Below are 6594 nucleotides of genomic sequence, written 5' to 3'. Positions count from 1 at the left end.
ATACTTTAAGACAGAAATTGTTAGTACAGTGCACTCCAAACTACAACACCCATAATACCCTCCTAGGTCTGAACTCCAAAGACAAGTGGAAGCGGGGAGGTGCTAGGAATTGTGGGTACACGGAAAAAGTGGGTCTCGACTCGATCTCCCACAATCCTTTTATACTTGCGTCTTTCCGCCAATGCCAGTATTGGATCCCCGCCCCTCCCAGGAAGAACAGCCTCCAGCGACCTCAAACTACAATTCCCATGAGGACAAGGGCTTGGTCCCCAGGCTTCCCTGGTGACCAATAACCAATAGGAGGTGGCCCAACGGCCGCTGTGTAGGTGAGAGTACAGACTTGGGCCGGAGCGCGGGGCCTAGGCGGGCTAGCGCGAGACGCGGAGTGGAGAAGACACTTTTACTGCGTGGGGCGCGGTGAGGGCACTCGAGCCCTGGACCTGCCGCGCACGCTCGATTTTCCGCGGCTGTTTAAGGAGTAGCGCTTCGGTAGCCGGGGAGCTGGAGGTCAGAGAGGCAGAAAGCCCGATGGCTGTGGCTGGGGACTGTGGGACTGAAGGGGCCTAAAAGGAGGGTGCTTCCGGGGCCCGTGTCTTCAGTGCCTAACTCCGCCCAGCTCCGCCTCTGCAGGGGAGGGGGTGTCGGCACCGGGAGGAGGGGGTGAGGATCAGTAACCTCAAGTCTCGGGAGCGCACCCGCGCTCTTTCCTCCAACTTGCCTGTTTTCTTTGTTCATCACAAAGCGGTCCGGGTCCCGCTCCCACCCCGCCACCCTGGTTTTTGCCTCTCAAGAGGACCAAAGTTAGGGTTCGTGACAGGGTCTTCCCTAGGCGGCGTCTAGACTCTTTCGTACTGCTTATAGGAGTTGAGTGACCGCTTGCCTGAATTGCAGTTCAAGTTCGGGCATCCACCCCTCCCAATGCAAACATTCCCCATTTTCTCTGGGGGTGTGGAAATTCTTTGCCATGCCCGGGACGTGACTTTTGGTCAAATTTCTCTTTCTACCTCAGTGGTGGGATTAAAAAAAGATCGCCATGTCTTTACCGACCCTTCCAGCCACCCACCCCTTCCCTAACCAGGACTTTGGAGTGGAAAGGGTTTCCCTTCAGTATCCAGAAGGGACAGGGAACTGACGTCGGAAGGAATCTTGCTTTAAAGAAATAGTGTGTTGAATGTTCAGTGCAGTATTCCGGGGAGAGTGAAAGGCAAATTAGACCCATTTAAAAACCCCAGGGGTTTAGAGATTTCCAGCAAAGACTGATAGCACTAATGTTGATGAACATTTAGGGGCACACAAACTTCAGAATAGAGTGACTGTGTGAAACAGACTGTATTCATTATTGTATTGTTACAAACGCAAAAAGTGCTGAGGGGCTAGTGAAAGGACATACTGATAGGGGTTGTGGGGTTAATTTATGGGAGTTGAAGCCTAACCCAGGAAATGCTGAAACCTTGAAACTCAACTGTCTTTCAGAACAATCTTGGTAGGCTTTTTGAAGGAGGTTAATTTTAATTTGGGCTTCAAAGGAGAAAAGGGGATTTGAAATGAGCAGAGGAGAGAGAAAATGCTTCCTGCTACTGGGGTTGGAGTTTAAGAAAAAGGGATAGAAGAGGGGTCTTTGTGTGACAGGTGGGCTTGCCAGATTGAAGTAAGAGGTGTCAGCAGGAATATATTGGGAAATAGTGTTGAAAAACTTGGGATCATAATAACATGGCACTTTGAAGAATCCACATAGTTTGGATATTATTCTGTATCAAATAAAATTAAAGACAAAAAAACTAAGATTGGGTGATTTTTCTTTTCATCCTAGGGGAACCTGATTTGAAATCAATTCTTGAAGAACACAAAGAAGTGTGGTGGTATGTTCCAGGTGTGAGTTTAATTTAAATCTAAGAAGAAGCTTGTCTTAGAGACATTTTGTTGGTGGCTATTCTGAGCTACAATCTGTAGTTCTCAATTTGAAAGCCGGGTGACATAAATTTATTTTCTTAAGACATACATTTGCTTTCCTTCTTCAGCAGATTACCTGCAATGTATTCTTCTCATTGGGTGACAATAATGACTGCTATTTATTGAACCCATATAATGTCCCAGGCATCATCATAAGTACTTGTTACATTATCTTAAGTGTCTTACAATGTGTGTACTATTCCAGTTTTTTTTTCCTAGAAGAAAAACTAAAATGCAGAGAGAGTAAACAAATACTTAGTCAATGTCACATAGAATATAAGGAGCTAGTTGGGATTGTAGTGTACAGATTTCTGACTCTAAAGTCAATGCTCTTTCCACCATGGTTTGCTCTGCCTCCTCCTCCTCCTCCTCCTCCTCCTCTTCCTCTTCTTCTTCCTCTTCCTCTTCTTCCTCTACCTCCTCCTCCTCCTCCTCCTCCTCCTCCTCCTCCTCCTCCTCCTCCTCTTCTTCTTCTTGAATTTCCATTTGTAGTAGAGAGATTATTATGAAGTATAGTTGATCATCCTGGCAGAAATCCAAATGATTCACTTTGAATTTCTGTCAGAATGTATCTGCTGTAAAGTAGCTGCCAAAATCAAATTAGCTTAACTACTATTGCAACCATAGCTAATTGTGTCTGCCAAAACTATAGTGAGTATGGCTAGTTCTGAATTAGATGGTTCTCTTTATAAAATATGTCATGCCTCTGAGCGATTTAGGCCTGGACAGCATTTTGGGTTTTATTTTATTTTAGCTTTTATTTATTTATTTAAGTATTATTTTAGTTGTTGATGGACCTTTATTTGCTTATTTATATGTGGTGTTGGGAATCGAACACAGTGCCTCACATGTAAAAGGCAAGCGCTCCACTGCTGAGCTACAACTCCAGCCCCTTGTTTTAGCCTTTGAAAAAAAAATGACCTGGGTGATTAGATCACCTCCATGACCTCTACCCAAACAAATTGTTGGAGGTACTACAAAGTACAAAGTATGAGCTCTCTCTGGGTCTAGTTGGGGAGATAGGTGCCCACAATTCTTAGGGGTCAATATGTGGCTGTATAAGAGTAGGACGTATTTGTTAAACATTGAGAAATTCAGCATGGCTGGATGAAGATTGTCTGGGAGAAGCAAGGTATAATGGTAGAAGAATCTGGAAAGATACATCAGGGCTGATTTGTGAAGAATCAGATGCAATGCTAAGAAGTTTGGGTATGACCCCCTAGGCCCAGCGGCTCACCAAATGTGTGCATCTGCAAGTGGTGGTTACATTATATTTTTACAAACATTTTAAATTTTATTAGTTTTATATTTAAATGTACCTTTTAAAAGATAAATATAATGAAGGTTAGTTAGGATCTGATTTAATAAAAACAAAATTAAACAATCTTAAGGTGCTTTAAAGATAAATGTTAAGTCAATAATTATGTGAATATGGTAAAAATCACAAAGTTATATTCAAATAGTCAAAATGTGATAAATACTGTTTATACATAGGCAACCAAAAAAACATGAAAGTGTTTTGGAAGAGGGGTTCCATGATCATATTTTCCTATTTGGATGATGTCAGTAGGAAGGATGCCTGGAGGGAGACATGACCATTTTAGGAGGTGGGTGATCTGTTCTATAGAGATGAAAAGGATCTGAGAGTAGTGGCACATGAGAACAGAAACAGATTTGAGAAACATTTAGGAGACAGCATTAGTAGGACTTGATAGATGTGAATAGTATCATATGGGTGTCAACAGAATTTGTTTTAGAAGTCCAAATGCACCACTTGTCTGTTATCTTTTATATTCTACAATAAGCATAATATTACCAAAACATGCTATGTTTATATGTGCATTGATGTAACAGTGGAGGCTATTTTCACTGTTTAAGAGTTGATTTTGATTATACATAATCATTCTTCCTGTCTTATTGAGTATTCTTGAGAGCAGTGGATCATGTATTCAAGACACTGATAAAGAATATGAATATGATATGTTACCCCTCACCACACTCATGTGAATGCACACACAAAGCAAGATTAGGCTTCTGGTTTCCACAGGACCCTACACTTACCTCTATTCCAGCTTGCACCATACTGTGTCTGTTTGTATGGATGTTTCTGTCTCTTCCACTAGACTGTGAGCTCCTTGAGGGCAGGGACCAGGTTTCATTCATCTCCATACATGTAGTATCCAGAAACAGCATTTGGCATATAGTAGATAAGGACAATGGGCAACCGTGAACTATTTTATTTAGAGGCCACATAAGTTCAGATTTGTGATTTATAAAAATCATTTTGTTAGTATTGGTGGAAAATGCATTAGAAGAGAGGCAGTGATTATTGGATGTAAAGAATGGACCAATGTAGTCACATGAATATAATTCAGGCCCTTGGTAGCACAGAGAACCAAATATCATGACAAGATTACTTGTTAGCTACATTTAGTACTCTTGCTGAATAAAGTAGTAAATAAAATGTCCGTGATTTCATTAGTTAATTTTCTTATTTTTTCCCACTCTTCCTTGGTTATCTTACATTTTTTCCCACAATTTACACTTGTTAGGTCTGCCCATTGCTTTGCTCCTTTTGACAAGTTCATGTTGTTCTTGCCCCAATACTTTGCCAGGAAACACTCCTCCTCTCTACCCAAGATTCCATTCTAGGAATCACTCTCAAATCCATCTCCTCCTAGTCAGAGACACTGCTAGTGGAACAGAATTTGATAAAGCCCTTCTGGAGAGCAATTTGTCAAATTATCAGAAATAACCTACCATTCAATTTCTAGGGCTCTGTTTTGAAGAAATAATCACAATGTTTCCAAAAATTTTGCTCCCAGCATGCCTAACCCAGAGTTGTTTATAATAATGGCAAAAACAAAAGAAGAAAAAAAAAGAACATCTTAAATGTCCAATACTAGGGGTTAGAATGAAACCAATTGTGGTTCATCTATAGAATGAATTTTTAAGTAGCTATGTAAGTTCATATTACTAAAGTATATTTAATGATATGGAAATTTGTTTATAATATGTTAAGACAAAATTCAGGTCATAAAACTGTCAGTACAGAGTGGTAGATTCCAGTTTCAATAGGCACATATCCCACACACACCACACACATCTGTGTATACACAGAAAAAATTCCTGAAGTGTTGAGTACACATAAAAATATTAATAAGGGTTTGTTATAAAAGGTAAGATTATGTATGACTTCTATTTTTACCTTTTGCATATTTTAATTGTCTAATCTTTTACAATTATATATTTGTTATTATTTTTTTAAGAGAGAGAGAGAGAAAGAAAAAGAATTTTAATATTTATTTTTTAGTTTTCAGCAGACACAACATCTTTGTTTTTTTGTATGTGGTGTTGAGGATCGAACCTGGGCCGCATGCATGCCAGGCAAGCGCGCTACTGCTTGAGCCACATCCCCAGCCCCAATATTTGTTATTTTTTTAAAATTATCGATTTTTTCCCCTGTGTCTACCCCTATTTCCATTGCCTTAATGTAGGTCATATGTAGGCATCACATCTAGCTTGGTTTACCATTGGCTCCAGCCTGCCTCCCTTCTAATCCATTTTCCACCAATACTGACAAAATGATTTTTATAAATCACAAATCTGAACTTATGTGGCCTCTAAATAAAATAGTTCACGGCTGCCCATTGTCCTTAGGATAATATCCAAACTTCTTAAACTGGCTTATAAAACCTTTGAAAATGAGCTCCCTGCTTTCCTATCCAGCATCAGTTTTTCCTCCTACAATTTATCTTGGGATCTGATGCCAGTGCCAAACACATAACAGGTATTTAGTTCATGTTAGCCAAATGCTGATGTGAATTATATGAGTTAACATTTGTGTGCCAGGCAACCTACTGGTATTTAATTTACTCCTCAGAATAAAAATATTAAATACATATAATAGTTATTCCTATTTTACAAATGAGGAAGACTGATTTCAATAAGTAAAACTAAGAAAAGTTATCATAATAAAGAGCATTGTTTAAAGAAAAAAATCAAAGTCCCTGCTGTACCTCAGCAATCTTCATTTTCCTACAATCCCTGCTGGTCTTTGTCAGCATGAATACAGACTTTGTACATTCCCTTGGGTAAGTTATATGTGACCACAATATAACAAGAACAGCCTCAGACTGACACAATCTTACCATGTTATGGATCACATTGTGCTAATGTACAAAAATCATTCCTTTGTGTATGTAACACTTCATGCAAGAGAGATGGACTAGCTCCAATTGCTCTGTTTTTCTTTTGGTTTTGAGATTCTGTGCTGGGATGGGGATGTCAACAGAGAGCTACAGAAAACTGTGATAGAATTGAATGTACAGGAAACAATGTGTCTCATGGGAGCTGATGTCATTGGTTAATTTATTTTTTAAAATGTCATGTAGATGTATTTTTCAGCAATCTATCCCCAGGGAAGACCTTGGTTGAATTCCACAGTTAATCCTATTTACAGAATACAGCCCATGTGTGCACTATATTCTTGCATTGTTAAGTGATCTTACACATATGTAGTGGATTACCATAATGGCATACAATTGAATGAATGTAGGATATCATATTTTCTCTACAGAAGTGTATCAGTGATCATATTGTCACTTAGGACCCTAAAGTGTGATCTTTCCTTCATTTTCCTCA

At 39.7% G+C, this 6594-nt stretch overlaps 1 protein-coding gene across 4 annotated transcripts in view; it reads left to right on the top strand.

The window, feature by feature from the left end:
- Positions 1–301: 301 nt before the first annotated feature.
- The window catches only part of Enox2 (ecto-NOX disulfide-thiol exchanger 2), a 288838-nt gene continuing 282545 nt past the window's right edge, over positions 302–6594 (top strand). Inside the window, exons 1-2 of one of the 4 annotated variants that reach the window (XM_071606302.1) lie at positions 302–326; positions 1811–1870. The gene's annotated coding sequence lies outside the window, so the exon portion shown is untranslated. The other 3 variants (XM_071606301.1, XM_027940058.2, XM_027940056.2) reach the window with 3 other exon arrangements.

Source organism: Marmota flaviventris, chromosome X (genome assembly GCF_047511675.1).
Source record: "Marmota flaviventris isolate mMarFla1 chromosome X, mMarFla1.hap1, whole genome shotgun sequence".
Taxonomy (NCBI): domain Eukaryota; kingdom Metazoa; phylum Chordata; class Mammalia; order Rodentia; family Sciuridae; genus Marmota; species Marmota flaviventris.
This window is presented reverse-complemented; position numbering and strand designations above follow the sequence as displayed.